Genomic DNA, 18,159 nt, shown 5'->3' on the forward strand with positions numbered 1-18,159 from the left:
TGTGTACAAAAGGACCAACATTTGAGGCACCGTACTTGTTTAGTTACTTGTCCTCATTTATCCCTTTTTTGAATATGAAGAAAATCAAATTCAACTGCAAAACAAAAATATCTATTAAAACAGGTTTCACATTTTCATGAACATGTAAATTCCGATTTTGCTAACATACTGATTAATAGGATTCATCACAATACAGCTTGAAGCAAAAAGATATTCTGTTTGGAATTAAGGAAAATATCTTATTCACTTTGAACATACCAAAATGTAAAAATCACTTTATAAAGAAGTTCATGTGTTTACAATGAAAATCACAAGCAAATGTGAAAAATAAAAGGCTCAGCGATTTTTGAATTATTCAGAAGTTAAGCCATTAGTAATAGTAACATAAACATTGTCATTTAGCTGGAAGAAAATTCCAAGCTAAAAAGAATAAACTATATCATCTTCGTGCAGGAAGGGGAAAAAAAGAAAAGAAAAGGAAGCTAGCTAGTTTAGCCTAAGAAAATTATATTACAACTAGTTATGATACAGAAGCACAATTATTGAAAGATTCAGATAATCACCAGAGGTAGGAAAATCATTTCAATGTTACCAGCAGGCAGTTTCAATTATTATCTATTCTTGAGTGATGTAGTCATAAATGCCTGATTATTTCTCACTGTATTCCTGAACTGTGGTGCAAAAGTTCAAAAGCATGGCTGAATTCCCTCAAACCATCTGTTTGAGTCATAGCATAGGAAATGAGGACATACAAAATAATAGAACTGAGGGTCTCCTGATTTAAAATAACTCTAAGATGTGATGCCCTGAAATAACCTGAAACATACTTCTAGTCTTTAATTATAGCTTTATGAAATTTAAGATGATAACTATTCCGATTTTTATTGCAAGGAAATTGGGTTGGGCAGTTGATTTAAAGCCGAGTGCCGTTATATGACAGATTCAATCCTCCACATTTATCTACGTTTCTAAAGAAAATATAAGTATTGCTGTTTTATAAATGTAGGATGAGATCACATTTGGGCTGTTATGTATAGTTCTGGTCTCAGTATCTAAACAAGAAAATTACAATACTGGAGAAAGGGACAAAAAGGGCCACTTTCTTGTTAGGTAGCTGCATAGTCCAGAAAGTGGATAAATAATAGGTTTTTATTTCTCTCACAATGGTAGAATTCAAAGTTATCCAGATTTGGGCTGAATAAAAGGAAATCTTTCTTTATACAAGATATATTTTTTTTAAAAAAACTAGACTACTTTAAAAAGAGACTGAACAAAACCGTGTAGAACTACTAAAGCGTGTGATTTCGTGAGATTTTAGATTTTCTGAAGCTAGGCATGGAGAAACACAATTATTAAATCCCCATTTTACAAAAGTCCCAACATTCCAATATGTTAAGTTGTATTAGTTTTGCTTACTATAATAATTCTGTATTCACATGCAATAAGTGTGTGTGTGTGTGTGAGAGAGAGAGAAAGAGAGAGAGAGAAAGAGAGATCTGTCTGCCTGCCTGCCTCTATCTATCTATCTATCTATCTATCTATCTATCTATCTATCTATCTATCTATCTATCTATCTATCTATCTATCTATCTATCTATAGAAAGGAAGTTCTGTAAGAACACAGGGTTGCTGTGTGGGCAACTGGACCTCTCCTCTCTCACCCAACATGCCTTCCTCAGGGTGGCATAGCACAGCTGGGCTCCACCCCAACTTCTGGGCTCCACCACAACTTGTCATGCTTGCAGCCAGGGTAACCAGTTCACTCCTCCCTGCCAGGTGCACCTTCCCAGGGTTAGGGCATTGTAAGAGCGGTGGAGCCCAGCAGTCCTCCCACCCTTTTAGGAAGTTGTGCCTGGTGGGGGAGGGATTGCATTGTAGCCACAAAGATGCAAATGCCAGCACAAACACACCCTCACCACTTTTCGCTTCCTTTCTCCAGTTCCAATTCAGCCAGAGGTTTTAGACAGCCTGGATGATTTGAGCCAAATCATCCCTCTGCAGCAGATCCACATCCCATTCTGTGTCCAGTGGTGAGTATGGTCTGTACAGGAAGTTTAGTGAATTTTGGATTTTGGATACTTTTGGATGTTTCAGGCAGTTTCCCTATTGTTGTCTGTGTGTTATTCTACAAGGGACAAATTGTTTCTTAGAGGGAAGACAATAATTTGCTGTCTAATTGTGGTGGTGTTCAAACAATCAAACATTTACTGTAGGAGTCTGTGACTTCTTTCTTTTTTGTCTATTTGTTTCCTTGATTCCTTTGCACAGATTGTTTGGGGATCATGGCTATTGATTGTCAGCTAGACTTTTTCTGGCAATTCTTTCAATCCTCCTGATTCTATGAAAGGTTGCGATGTTAATTGATGCTTTTCTTGCAATGGTATTAGTGGGATCCTCCAGTCATGGTATGCCATCATCTGGGACACGGGGAGAGGGTGAGGAGGGAATAAGGTGGTGGTGGAGGAGAAAAAAATAAATGAAATGAAATTTAGTTTATAAATATATAAATATACATCTACATATATTTAAAGATTGTTTTTTTCAACCATATGTTAGTTTGATCTGCCAGGATGTAATCTCTTACTTGGAGAAAGGTATTTATCTCAAGCCCCACTTTCTAATTTATGAATGGAGATAGAGAAATTAATTGCTTAGAAACTCTTTGCCCCTAAAAAAAACTAAATTAGTGACCACAAAGACTTTTGTAGAGCATAGCAACTTCTTAAAATAGCTCTTATAAAGACAAGATATCACGAAAATGTTATAAAAATCAGTTAAGGAAAATAATTGATTGTTCCTTAACAGATGTATTAGGAAGAAAAATAATTCCCTGACAGACATTTTTAGATCCTAAACAAGTCCTGTTAAGATAGCAATGGACCTTGATTTCCTACTCTCTCCTCATACAAAATACACAGAAGCCTCACAGCATCTTTCTGATCATAGGCCTTAACTTGTAGTTTTCTCTATGGGAAGATACTCCTCTTGGGAAGGAGGGAATTAAAAGAAACCTGATCTGAAAGTATGGCTGCTTAGAAACCAACTCAAGGATACTTTTGCGAGCTGCTCATTATTTTGAAAATGAACACTATGAAAAGGAACATTTTCCATAGGAAAAAAATCCTAGTCCAATTACATTATTCTCACCACTGATTTTGAATATGTATGATTCCACTTTGGGGAAATCACTGATTAAAATATTTATTTTTCCATGCCTCTATTATCTTTACCTTTATTCTATTTTATTTACTTTTGATCTGGATCACTGAACTTAATATTAAAGACAAAGATCCCTCTTTGAGTCTACAAAAATGATATTGCCTGCAAGGAATCCTCACTATATTTTGTTGATTGTTATTTTGGGTATATCCAGAAAATAACAATAATAAAAGATATTGAGCTCTTATGTTTTATACATCTATCCATTTGCATAGAATATATAAATCAGTTTGCCTACTAACAGATGAAATAGTAGAACAACTGAAGTTGAAATAGTACATATCCCTGAAGCCCAGCTCAGCTCACAAGCAATTTAAAATAAGTACTTAATGGGCACTTCTACACTTTACACTGCCAGTCTCAGTTAAGTTCACAATTATTGCCTTTTACAGATCTATGAATTGCAGGTATATCATCATCTTCATTATTATCAGTTTTAGATTAGGCATTCAATTACAAAGCACATTTTTCAAAGCACAATACATTTTCATATAACTGATTATAGAGGCAAATATTCCTCCATTTTGTTATAAGCCAATAATAAAATATAATCAATAACTTAAAACCTTTAATATATTAAATAAAATTCTACTAATTTTATTTCTTCCCTTAATTTAAAGTTATACTTTATCTGGCCAAAAAATAGGATTACCTCTCCAAACAATTGATTCAATATTGTCTTACAAAATTGGCTGCTAAAAGAAATTTGTTCATTTGGTATGAAACCTCAATCAGGAGATTTATAACAATATGATCCTTATTCCTATTGCTCATATTCCTTATTGCAGACATAATATTTGTAGATCATACCGGTATTTCTACATAAGAGAAGCAAGGCCATCATACTGATCCTACTAACTCAATCACTCTCCTGCTACAAGGGCAAAAGAATTGCTCTGAAAGAATTTTGAGAAAAAAGTCACCATGCCAACAAATAAGCAGCTGGTTTGAAGCTGTAGACCCCCTCAAAAGGGTATTTTGAAATGCTACAAAAATGAGGATTTTCCAACCATTGTGGAAGCTTTATTCCAAAGTTGAACCTGCCAAGAATCTGTTTCAGCCAAAGTTTAGAGTAGTAAAATCATGCTCTGTATACCAATCTTTTAACACCCATTCCAAATATATCTGGGCATGGCCACAATCAATGACAAACCTTTTCCTGAACAATCTCTAATTAACCATAGCTATAAACAGAAGCTCCATGTGGCAGTTGGACAGCCTTGACTTTGACAACTCCAAGTGCTCATTTCCCTTAGTTTTTTCCCCCCTGTTCAGCCATCCCTCTTATTTTATTTTATCTTTTTTTAACACAGAAGGATCTTGTACAATATTGCTTCTTTTGGAAATGAGGAGTTTTTTGCCCCTTAGAAATTCTAGAGGCCAGTATTTTCAAACCTTGGCAGCTTGAAGATAAAGTATGTGGACTTTGACTCCCAGAATTATCCAGCCAGCTTAATATCTGGGGAATTCTGGGATTGAAGTTCACAATTCTTAAAGTTGCCAAGGTTGAGAAACACCGCAGTAGGCTTTCTAGTCCCATTCATTTGCTGCAACACAAATCTGATCAAGCAAATGCATAGGGAACTTTGGAAGTCTTGATTTGCTCGTGATTTTTTTTAAAAAAAAAATATGAATCTAAAAGGTCTAAGAAGAACGTTTTATTTGAGTGACATATGAGATTCCATCTATTCCACAAATATGTTCTGGCCTCTGTCTGTCTCATTAAACATCTTGAGAAATAGATATATTTCAAGTGTTAACCCACTTACTTGGTAAGCTAAATGAGTAGAAAGTAAAATATTATAAATCACAGTGATTAGCTTCCATGTCTCAGAAGAAAACTTCTCATCTCTGTCACCCTTGTAATGTTAACTAAATCTAATCTGCTCACAAACCTCTGTGTGTGTGTGTCTCTGTGTGTGTCTGTGTCTGTGTGAATTATATTACTTGCCCTAAGTGTTCATATAATATTGATATTAATCCACTATTCATTGGGTTGGATGGATTTAACATTTGAATATTTTGAATCCTCATCTTCTGGCCATTTATATCTCCAGTTAATATTAAGTCCTCTAGTGAGAGATTTACTGTTTTAACTATGTATTTTTCAAGCTGATTACGTATCTCACTTATGGTGGACCTTATTCTCTGTGAAAGCACATATTAATTATAAAAGAGTATGCTATAAATTTGATTCCAAAAGGCAGGTCAATTCTAGTGCAAGGAGTTAGCGGGGTGGGGGGAGAGGAATTTACAATATATAAGTGTCAAGAGTGTTAACTTCTTGCCATCTGCACTTTTCATTCATGCCCACAGCAAAATCATTAAAATGTTTCTTCAATTTCCATCAAACCACATAAGAATAGATATTTCAACACAATAACTACCACCCCAAGCAACCACAGTTTGGCAGAAGACTTGCAGAAATGGTTCTCCAATAAAACCCTTCTGGATAAAAGATAGACAGGAGCCCATGGGAAGAAAGTATTTTAATCAGTCTCTCTGAAAAGAAGAGATGACTGTGACACTCTGAACACTATCAACAATAAAGCTGCTTGGAGTCTAATAAAAAGAGATATATATTTGGGACAAAGAACCACCAAAGACATAGTAGAAACAAGAGCGATGATGTTGAACTCACCTCCATAAAATTTTATCACATCCAGAAACTCACAAAGTAGGTTAAAGAAGTAAAAAATGGTGTTGTATTGATAACTGAATCTGTTTCTTTTAAGTGCCAGATACATAAAGCCCTTTTCCCCGAAGTATAAAATGATACCACCACGTTAACTCAAGCACTTCATAATTTTTTAAAAATGAAATTTAAGTTACCAGTTGCAGGCCCTTCCTGGAGTCTAGAGTCCTGGCATTGATTACTCATAACTTCATCCCTCTTTGGTTAACTACTGTAATGCACTCTAAGTAGAACTGCTCTTGAACACAACCCAGAAGCAGCAACTGGTACACAATTGCATATTTGTTTGAATTGCTAGTACTACATAATACCACTTTGAGGATACTGTATTGATGTTAGAGTGCATTTCCAAATAATTCTTGCTTTAATCTGTTATGACTTGAAACCTAAAGATTTGCATGATCACCTGATTTAGATAGAACCAACCTTTCCAGTGGTTTCAACTCAAAGGACTTTGTTGGTAGTCTTTTACAGATGTGATTAGGAGAATATGGGTTAGAGGACACTGGCTTTTGAGTAATGATCAATTTTGTAATATTTTATATAACATTTACTTCTTGCAGATTTGGAGACCTTGTCCATTTAAGAATTTGTTTTGAGAGAAAGCCATATTGTTGCAGAGATTGTTTCCCAATATTATGAATTTAATATGAGTACAAACTACCAAGAGTCCAAATTAAGTTGGTGATACTTGCAAAAATCTATATTTAGGATGCAAATCTGTATTTAGATTTGCCATGGAGAAATTCTATTGATGTGGTCACTAGGAGTCAAAAATGACTTAATGAAACATAATCTTTCTAATCTATTTCCTTACCACCCACAGCATTGTCAGGGGTGGTAGGATTAAAACTGTTGATGCAGCTATCACTATAAACAGTTCTCCTTATAGAAAAATCTCTGGATATAGTCACTAGATATATATGATCCTGGACTGAACAGTGGAGCTCTGTGCTTTAAATAAACTCAACAGAAGATATTGTATTTTAACTATCACATAATCATATTCTTTTTTAAAGGGAAAGGACACTGTTTTCTCAAATGCAACACTGTTTACATATGCAGTTCCCTAATAATGTTTATATTTATTTATAAGGAACTTTTCAAGTAGAAATGATTGATGGACTGTTCCAGTGCACCTGGTGAATCATAATATTTCCTTAATAAGACAAGGGTTTTAGTTCACATCTTAGGGCAGATGTTGACCCCATATCCATTTATTCCCAGCATACATTTCAAAGCTTCTTTGAAAAGACAGAGATCCAGCAGAGACTTCCAGCAGTTCAGGCAATTTTCATCATTGCCCACCTAGGGCTAATAATGCTATCTCTCACATGGCTCAGGAAATCTTCCTGAGCTGTTGAAATTTTTTTAATAGATTAACTCATAGAATCATCTATTGTAATGTCCTTCCTGTTAAAGACTACTTCAGCTTTAATTGCAACAATACAAGAGCAACCAACAAATTCAAACTTAATGTTAACCGCTTTAATCTAGATTGCAGAAAATATGACTTCTGTAACAGAATCATCAGTGCTTGGAATACTTTACGCGACTCTGTGGTCTCTTCCCATAATCCTAAAAGCTTTAAACAAAAACTTTCTACTATTGACTTCACCCCATTCCTAAGAGGGCCATAAGGGGCGTGCATAAGTGCACAAATGTGCCTACCATTCCTGTCCTATTGTTTTTCTTTTCTTCTTCCTATATATATATTGATGCTTATACCTCCTAATATTTACTCATACATATGTTCATATACTATATAATCCTTTTTATATAATGTTGTGACAAAATAAATAAATAAATAAATTACACTATATTGCAATGGGAACCCTGCAAAATCTTCTCCATTATTTATTAAATATACAAATTATTATTATACAAATTTACATACCGTAGTTGTCCAGCTCACACACAGTAAATCCGGGCAGTGAAGAAGATGAAAAATTAACAATTTAACCCCACCCCACTCTATGGCAGTGAGTGCAGAATCAGACAAGCCACTTAATTGTCTTTGAGGTCCACAACAGTAGTGGGTTCCACTTACCTTCGCTGCCAGTTCGGAACTGTGAGTGTGTGCGTGTACACTTGCTTTGCTCACATGCGGTGCTTCTGCGCAAGCGCAGAGAGTCTGTGATGCTGTCTGGGTGGGTGGGAGGAGCCTCCCATCTCTGCTACTACCAGTTCACTTGAACAGGGGCAAACCGGTAGAAACCCACCACTGGTCCACAAGCCTGTTGATAAAACCACGTTATCAAGGGCTTGCAAAAAAGCAACAAGGTGTGAGCCAATCTTATCTCTGGGAGAATGATGTTCCAAAGGGAGGGAGTCCTTTTCCTAGATCCCAACAAATGTACTTCCTTAATAGTTGAGACTCACAACTTGCCCTGCCTTTTTGTATTGGTGATCTGGGAAGATGTAATTGAGAGATGCAGCCTATCAAATAATCTGTCCCTAAGCCATGCACATGATAACCAGTACCTTGAATTGTAAATCAGCAACCAGATGACACGTTTGAACTTGAACAAATGCAGGTCACAGTATTCTGAGGCAACTGAAGCTTCTGGATTATCTTCAAGGACAGTCCGTGTAGAGGGCATTACAATTGTCCAAACAGAAGGTGATCAGGATATGGGTGACTGTGAAAAGGACTCATTGATCCAGATACAATACCTAGTTGTGCAAAGGCTCTTCTGCCAACAACTTCCACCTGCTCCTCAAACAAGAGTTGCAAATCCAGGAGAACTCCCAGATTATGCATCAGGTCTGTCTGAGATAGTGCAAACCCATCATGGCCATCAGGGCCAAAGATGGTAATTCTCTGAGAACTTAGGAGGTCCTGTCCTAAAGCCACTCCATTCTGCCAATATGTTAACATATTGCTCTCAATACAGAGCTCAAGAGTTTCCAAGCACCGAGAAAGAATGGTGCGGCATTGCTTATGTCACTATTGGCAGAGATGTACAACACAATACCATCAGTATATTGATGATATTTCATCATGATAAATAATCTCACCCAATGGTTTAATGTAGATGTTAAACAGGAGCAGAGAAAACTCTGACACTGTGAGATCTCTCATTCCCAACTGATACTGAGTGGAAATGACTTCAAAGAAAAGAGACAAGCCAGCACAACACTGGGCCCCCAACTCCCAGTCTCTAAAGCCATTCCAGCAGGATACGGTGATCAATGATACCATCCTATGCTCCTCCCACTCCCTCTTGGGATCATCAAAAAGCATTTATGTTATTTGTTTATCATTTGAGAAAATCCAATGGATAGTATTATATTCCTAATAAATTATATTATAATAATAACAACAGAGTTGGAAGGGACCTTGGAGGCCTTCTAGTCCAACCCCCTGCCCAGGCAGGAAACCCTACACCATCTCAGACAGATGGTTATCCAACATTTTCTGAAAAATTTCCAGTGTTGGAGCATTTACAACTTCTGCAGGCAAGTTGTTCCACTTACTAATTGTTCTGTCAGGAAATTTCTCCTTAGTTCTAAGTTGCTACTTTCCTTGATTAGTTTCCACCCATTGCTTCTTGTTCTGCCCTCAGGTGCTTTGGAGAACAGCCCGACTCCCTCTTCTTTGTGGCAACCCCTGAGATATTGGAACACAGCTATCATGTCTCCCCTAGTCCTTCTTTTCATTAAACTAGACATATTGTAAACTTCCCAGAATTATCTAAGATAGCAAGATAGGTGGTATATAAAGTTAATAAATAAATAAAATAAGGAGATAAAACAAGTAGTATGATCCATGTAATTGTATATAAAGACTTGCAATATAATGTAGAAACTGTGCTAGTTATGATACTTTTTAATTCATAACTAAGGTATAGTGTAGGCAATATCTTTTTATACTGCATGTCCAAATGCATAAAGTAATAAGATCTAAAATCAAGCAAGTAGATGTATTTATATTAAATTTATATAATCTTATAATCATGAAGTTTGAAAAAGGAGAGAAAAACATATAAATTATTTAACATTGCTCTCCAAGGCTAAATTGTATTTTTTTTTTTTTGCAAAAATTTTTTATTTTTCCATAATAATTCCCACAATTTGATCAGTGTACAATACAATCACTTATCCAACAATCAGTCCTATACTCAAATTATACTCAGTCAGGGCTGCTCGACTGCCACTCCCCCCTTTAATCCTTTCTTCCCTTCTCATCCTTCTTAAACTTCCCCCACCACCTTCTCCTCGCTTTCCTACTTCCCCTCCTCTTTCCCACTTCTCACTACCATCCTTTCTAACCCTCCTCCTTCTTCTCCTCCTCCTATCCTTTCTTCTCCTCCTTCTTTCCTCCCTACCCACCTACCTACCTACTTTCTTCCTTCTTTACTCCTCTTTCCTTACCCTTTCCTTCGGGAGTGTTTGCCGAGCAGTCCCGACATTACACCATTCCAACTTGTTTAATTCTACCATTATTCCTGTACAATGGCAACCAATCAATTTATAGTCTTCCCTTCCCGCCTCCTTCCCCCGAGACTTCCCAGAACAGAATACAGGGTATTGTAACTAACAAACATAATCTAAAATATAACATAAAACATATTCCATTTCACACCATCACACTATCAATTCCCTTCTTTCTTAAACTAATACATAATAATTCCTAACTTCACTCAAAAACTAATTGATATTTTTTAATCTGATACTTATTTTGAATATAATCAATCCACTTCCTCCATTCCAATATATATTTTTCTTGTGTACAGTCTTTCAAGTAGGCAGAAATTTTTGCCATTTCTGCTAAATTTGATACTTTACTAATCCATTCTCCAATTGTAGGTAAGTCTTCTTTCTTCCAATATTGTGCAATCAATAATCTTGCAGCAGTTATTAAATTCAGAATCAGTTTTGTCTCTATAACAGTGCAATCTGAGATTATTCCTAATAAAAAGAACTGTGGAACAAACTTGATCTTCTTTTTCAAAATGTTCTGCATAATCCACCATATTTTAATCCAAAAGGCTTTAACTTTTTTGCAAGTCCACCATATATGATAATAGGTAGCATCCTCACAATCACATCTCCAACATGGAGATGTTGGAAATGTTGGCTAAATTGTATTTTGATGTTTAACAGCTGTAGTTTGAAACCACATTTAACCATGGTTCACAAACCTGTATTTATGCCACTTTTTATTTAATTCCTTTAAATTATTAACAAATAGTACATGATCTGGTATTGATATGGGGGGATTCTATGCAAAATTACCTAGGAAAAAACCCCAACCAATAGAATTTCCATGCAAAGCTATCCTTCTATTAAAATATTATAGCTCTTACTTAAAATACTAGAAGAAACAGGATAGGCTATAACTTTCCTAGGAAAGTGGCAAGTCTAACATTTCAGCAATTTTACATATTTTTCTACAAAAAAATAATTATATATAATTTAGGAAGTCAAGGATCTTATTACTTTATGTGTTTGGACATTCAGTAGAAAAAGATATTGCCAGTGGTGGGATTCAGCCAGTTCGCACCTATTCGGGAGAACCGGTTGTCAACTTTCTAAGCAGTTTGGAGAACCAGTTGTTGGATGAAATCTTATTTTTTCCCCCCACTTTACAGGGCTAATCCTGTAAGGAAGGCAGGAAGGAAACATTCTGGTGTTGTTTCTAGCCTAATCTTTATTGCCCTACTTACAAAAACTGCCTCTTGGTTAACCCTTATTACATTGTAACAGCTAAGGCGAAGCACCCATCGATGTGAGTAACATTGAGTTGGCCATGCCCACACAGTCACATGAGCACCAAGCCACACCTATCCAGATGGTCATCAGGGCAGAGAACCGGTTGTTAAATTATTTGAATCCCACCATTGGATATTGCCTATACTATACCTTAGTTGTGAATAAAAAAGCATCACAATTAGCACAGTTTCTACATTATATTGCAAGTTTTTATATACAATTACATGGATTGCACTATTTATTTTATCTCATTTTATTTATTTATTAAATTAAATAAGGAATGAAGTACAGATGACCCAGTAGAATTGCTCTGTAATATAATGAAAATTCACTTTGATAAAGAAAGAAAAAAAGGAATCTTGTGTCACAGACAGTTTGTTTTGGCTGCAATAAACTGATACATCTGCCTCTCCAGAGCCATAAAGAGAATATGAGTTTCAAAATAGATAGGAAATAAAAAAGGGAAGATCTGTATGTGTAAAATGGAATCAGTTTAAATTTCATGCTTCATCTTCAGCTGTAATCATGCCTATAGTAAGGAGTTGCCTTTGTCAAGTTTCATGACTTAGATGGATTATGTTTCCTGTTTAATTACTTATATTTATGCATCTGATATTATGCTTTTCTTTTAAAAAAGAAAAAAAGCTGCTGCAATTATTATTTCACCCTCAACTCTGTTGTTCCAAGATTGTTCTATTGATCATTTTATTGTTTCTGAAGGTTTAACTAATTATGCTGTCACACATTGCATAATTTAATGATTTATTGTCATTTAATTGTTGTGTTTTTTAACCTTGCTGGATAGAGAATTCTGGAAGTTGGTTCACTCACCTTAAAGTTGACTAGATTAAGAAACATTTCACTAGATTATCTCAGGTGTCTGAAAATAAAAGCTACACCTCTCTATTGATTTCTCCCTTTCCAACACACGTAGTCCTTGAGTTAAAACAGTTCATTTAGTGATTGTTTGAAGGTACAACAACACTGAAAAAAGTGTCTTATAGCCATTTCTCACACTTACAAGTGTTGCAGCAGCCCCATGGTCACCTGATCAAAATTCAGATGCTTGGCAACTGGCTCATATTTACAATCATAAATATGGTTGCAATGTCCCAGATTCATATGATCATCTTTTGCAACCTTCTGATAAGCAAAGTCAAGGTGAAAGCCAGATTCACTTAACAACCATATTACTAACTTAATGACTGCAATGATTCACTTAACAACTGACAAGAAAAGTCATAAAATGGGGCAAAGCTTACTTAACAAATACCTCGCTTAACAAAAGAAATGTTGGGTTCAATTGTGATCGTAAATTGAGGACCACCTGGCATTTAAAGAGAAAAGTATGTGAATGACAATTAGACTATTGGAATGCACTACATACATAACCTCTCTGTGCATAAAACAACAGTTCCTATATTTATCTGTATGCATTTGCTGCTGTAGGAGCTGAGACTATAGAATGAGCTATTCTTGGCCAGAAAAGGAGTGCCAGGATTCTATTGTGCTATACTTTGCATCAGTGGTGAAATCCTACCGGTTTGCACCAGTTCGAGAGAACCGGTAGTGATAAAAGCTATTGGTTCGGCGAACTAGTAGCAAAAAAAAAAAAGCTACTAGTTGGTCCAAACCAGTATTTCTGTGCCATACAATTTATATTTGCTAGAAAGCAGGAAATCCTGCTTTCTAGTGAATCTAAATAACATGGCACAGCTGTTCCCCCCCCTCGCTGTTCTACTGACCTTAGAAAGTGTCCTTTTTCCACACAAAGCACATGTTTCACACTCACTGCGCATGCACACATGCGTAGCATGCGTTTGGTGCACACTGCAAATGCACATGCAGCATGCATTTGGTGCACACTGTGCATGCGTAGGCAGTGAACCGGTGGCAATCTGCAGAGGATTTCACCACTGTTTTGCATGCTTTGCACACTTCTTAGCAACTTTGATTCATGTTGATTTTTATGCCAGGCTCATATCTATCAAAAGCCTATACAAATGAAACAAACAAAATGTCGAAAAGTTATGACATTTATATAATTATTTACCAAGCCCATCTAAATTATATTAAAGTAACCAAAATATCTTTACAATTCCCAAGGTATGTCACAACTTTTGAGCACCCCTAATGTTTGGAAACTGAAAGTTGAAAAATTTGACATGCCTTACAGCTATAAGGATTGAAGAAAGCATTTTAGCATATGCTTGTAGCAAATACGAAAGCAAGACTAGATATATCTATCTGTCCATCCTATGAACAATTGTCAACTGAACTATATGAAAATAATGGAAATGTAACACCTCCACCAGCTGCCAATCTAGAATCAACATAGAGAAACAGACAGCAAACAGGAATAAGAAGGCAGGTAATCAGGCATGCAAAAGACAGAGAGCTATATAGTAATAGAACACTGTGTTAAGTAATTCTGTATTTAAATAAAAGTGGAATAAGTGGGAATTTTTCAGGAATTTGTAGGAAATTTCATGAAATTTCAAGTCTGCATGCAAAATATCTATCAATTCAATGGAAGAAAACAGTTTAAATGTTGGAAACATATAGTAGAATATACTTACAATCAACCATAAAATCCAGCGTAGAAATTTAATAATATGGGATTGGATTTTACTGCTAAAATTCAGAATAGTTGCTTCTTTAAATACTAATATTCTGGCTAGCGGGCACTCAAACAGCAAAGCACAGAACAGGAAGTTGGATCAACTAATTAGCGCACAACGTGTACACCTCTGTACAATGTGCAGTTGGGATCTGGGAGGTGTACACGTTGGCTTGTCTTCAGCCATCTTCAATCTAGGTTTACCCAGAAAACCCCTTTGCAGCATAGGTATGTGGCAATGCACAACCTATGCAGTTGTGGGCAACTCTAAATCAAGCTTTAACTATAATCCCCGTTAACATTCCATAAGTCTGTCAAGTTCTGATTATGTCACCAAGTTTGGGGTTCCCAGGAATCTGGAGATGTTCTTTGATGGCTCCAACTTGAGCCAAGGTTAGAGTGCAGTACTGCAGGCTACTTCAGCTGACTGCTAGCTGCAGTTCAGCAGATCGAATCTCACCGGCTCAAGGTTGACTCAGCCTATGGTTGACTAAAGGTTGACTAAAAACACTATGAAGCGGTATATAAGTCTAAGTGCTCTTGCTCTTGCTATTGTGGCTGATCTTTTTACTCTCTCCACGTGATTTCTCTATTTTAAATTTAATTTTTTTTTATTTTAATAATCACTTTTTATACATTTACGTTGTTTTGTTTCTTATTTTGCATTTATTGTTTACTGATTGTTCTATGCTACTGAGACTGCTTTTTGTGAGATGGGCAGCAATTTAAATGTGATAAATAAATAAATTTGACAACTATCTTTGGAAAACAATTCATCTGTCTCTTTCTCTTTGCACATCACCATAATAACCATTTTTGTTAATAACATTGGTTGTGTGAGCCTACTGCATACCCACAATCTTCTTTCTGGTATTTGTCCTAGGGACTGGATTTCAATTTTGTTTCTAATCTAAGCTATGCTCTCTGAGGATACGAGTCATATCAATTTATCTTTCTTTTTTTCTGGATCTAGTAAAATGCTATTTTTTTCTGCATTTAACAAGAATACTTTCCTAATGCAATTGCATTAGCTTCTTCAACAGATTGTTTTTAAATTTTATAAATATGTTTTCATGACATTAAAACATTATAGAAAGATCAATATTGATCTGTATGCATATGGGGATCACAGGACTGTATGGACAAAATGTAGCATTTAAGACTCCCCTTTTTTCTTTTTTTATAGCATAATCAAAGATTAAAAAGAGGGTTGGTTACTCAGCCTGGCTTGATGGCTTTACAAACAGCATGTAGCCAAGCAAATTCAAGCACAGATCTTTTCCCGCTATACTGTTAGGAGACTTTTACACCATCCCAGTAAACATGCTCATGTTCACTACTAAAAGGAAAAATGTGGTTCGGAGCTGAGTGATTGAAAACTGGACAAAGATTTATCTTGTCTCCTCAATAATCATGAAGTGCATATAAATTAATATATGTGAGAATCAAGCCCGTGTTGATAATTATGTACCAGATGGACCAATGTCTGGTATAATACAGGCAGTTTCCTATGTTCTCTATGAAAAATACTGAAGATAAGGCATCTTAAAAATAACTTTAGAGAGGTCTTAAAGAATCCTAGAATTATTTGGATTGGTCCTCTAATTTTTATTCCACATTAGTGTTGCTTGATCTTTTCCCTTAACTTTGATTTACTACATTCATGAAGATTAGGGGAAAGTAATTTTAAAAAGACTGACATAAAAGATGAGTAATTTGCACTTTTGAATGAATGAAAAACACAACTTAAATTGTATATGGATATTTACAGTCCTCTGAATTTTATGATTCTGATTATTTATTAAAAATAAATTTAAATAGGACAATGTGCAGACAACAATGGCAGGCAGTAGGAAATATGTTTATAAAACAAACATTCATGCATTCAGGTAAAAACTCAGGAAAAATACATAGAAATGTTATTGGGTTTTTAGTTTTATTTTTTTAAAGCTGCAAATTGATGGAGAAACTGGACAGTAAGACTGGATGATTGTGAAATTGAAAAAGAAAATGACCAATTTGGTTCTATTTTCACCTCTGAGCTGCTATATGAAGAACAGACATATCAGAAAATAGGACTCTTACAAATAAGAATGACTCAAAATCCTTTAGTGAAAAAAAACAGAGTTCTTGAGGAAGATGTGGAAAAGCAATGGCATGGTATCTAATTGGATTATGTGCTTTGGATATAGCTGCTACTTCCAGAAAATTTAAAAGTCCCTTCTCATTTGAGAAATGTTGAAAGAAGCCACATGTGATAAGGCCAGCAGTATTAGGGTTTTATACCAGGTATGGAAATGAGATTCTCTCCTACTCTACATTCTCAAATAGGCTCAAAAAGTTAGATTAAGTTTATTGCAGATTATCATGAAGCCACACATATGGGAAATTATCCATTTAACAACACCCACAAATTCTGCCCCTTATATATGTTAATCCCAAATTTGAATTCTGGGTCTCTTCCTCCCATCTTTCCAAGCCAACAGCCATGGGTTCACTCATTCACACTCATGAAGATTTCTGCCATATACTACTTTTCATAAAATGTCTGTCTGTCATATAAGAAACAGACATTCCTATATCTACAACTTTAACTCTTAGAAGCAGAATTGGGAAGAAAGATCTTGCATGTTTTGCCATAAATTGCTACTTGATTTTACCCAAGGAGAAAATTTTAGTGAATTATCTGGTTTCCTGTAACTTTCAGAAGACTTTAGTCTATGCATTAGAAAAATTAGAAAAAAGAAAGATGTCTTCTTCTAGACAAATCTTTTTCATATATTTGAACAATACAATCTGGGACTTCATACTGAGTATAAGAATATGCCTTAATTCTTGTAAAAGGTAAATGACAACATAGGTACATATTTCAGTACCAAGAATATACTAAGGCAGAAGCTCATCCACCCCGAGGATAAAATACCAGGCCACAAACTGAGCAAAGTAGAATATGTAGTACAGTGCAGTGAGACATGTGCAGTTCGGTACATTGGGGAAACAAAACAACCACTTTATAAACACATGGCACAACATAGGAGAACAAGCCCAACAGGCCATTTGTTGGAAGACAGCAAAGTCCACATTTTGGATAGAGAGGACTGCTGGTTTGAAAGAAGGATCAAAGAGGCCATCTATGTCAAAATTGGACACCCCTCTCTCAACAGAGGGTGGGGGATACAACATCATCTAACTCCAGTCTACAACACAGTCCTTTCAACAGTTCTATGAAGGCTCCACACCCATTTGCACTACTGACCCTGATGGCACAGATAAACTTGCAGGGGGCCTCAATGACTCACTAAAAGAATGCAAATGACCAGTTGTCTGCAAGGAGTATAAATCTTTCCATTCCCCACCATATAGTCAGAGTGTCACAGTTCTGATTGATGAAGCCAACCGAGCAAGCACAGTCGAGATGATCCCAATCTCTTTATGCAAAAATTTACTGGGTACATCATTTCAGCACAGTTAGGGAAAAACCAGTTTTAACCAATTCCTGTGCATTCCCATATAATTAAAGTATAGAATTCTCCCTCCCCCTATTAGTGTAGGTCACATTGACCAATTGAATTTCATTGAATTGTTATGAGAATATGTTTCTGAAAATCTTAGCCACCTGTTGAAGTGTCACAGAGCTGAAGAAACTTCTTGGATGAGAAGTGAAACATCTTCAAAGAAAAAGCAGAAAGTCCAGTTGCCCCTTGGGGGGAAGGGGGTGAAGCAACTTTGGGACAACCATGATCTGGATGACTGAGATTCTCCATAAACAATATATCAGATACCAACTGTCCAATATTTTAAAAAAATATTTTCAGATTATAATGTTTGACAAGTGACAATGGGCTGTTACAATACTACAGAAGCCTAAGCATTTTAAAAATGGGAAAATTGATTGTTTAAAATGTTA

Source organism: Ahaetulla prasina, chromosome 2, assembly GCF_028640845.1.
Source record: "Ahaetulla prasina isolate Xishuangbanna chromosome 2, ASM2864084v1, whole genome shotgun sequence".
Classification (NCBI taxonomy): Eukaryota; Metazoa; Chordata; class Lepidosauria; order Squamata; family Colubridae; genus Ahaetulla; species Ahaetulla prasina.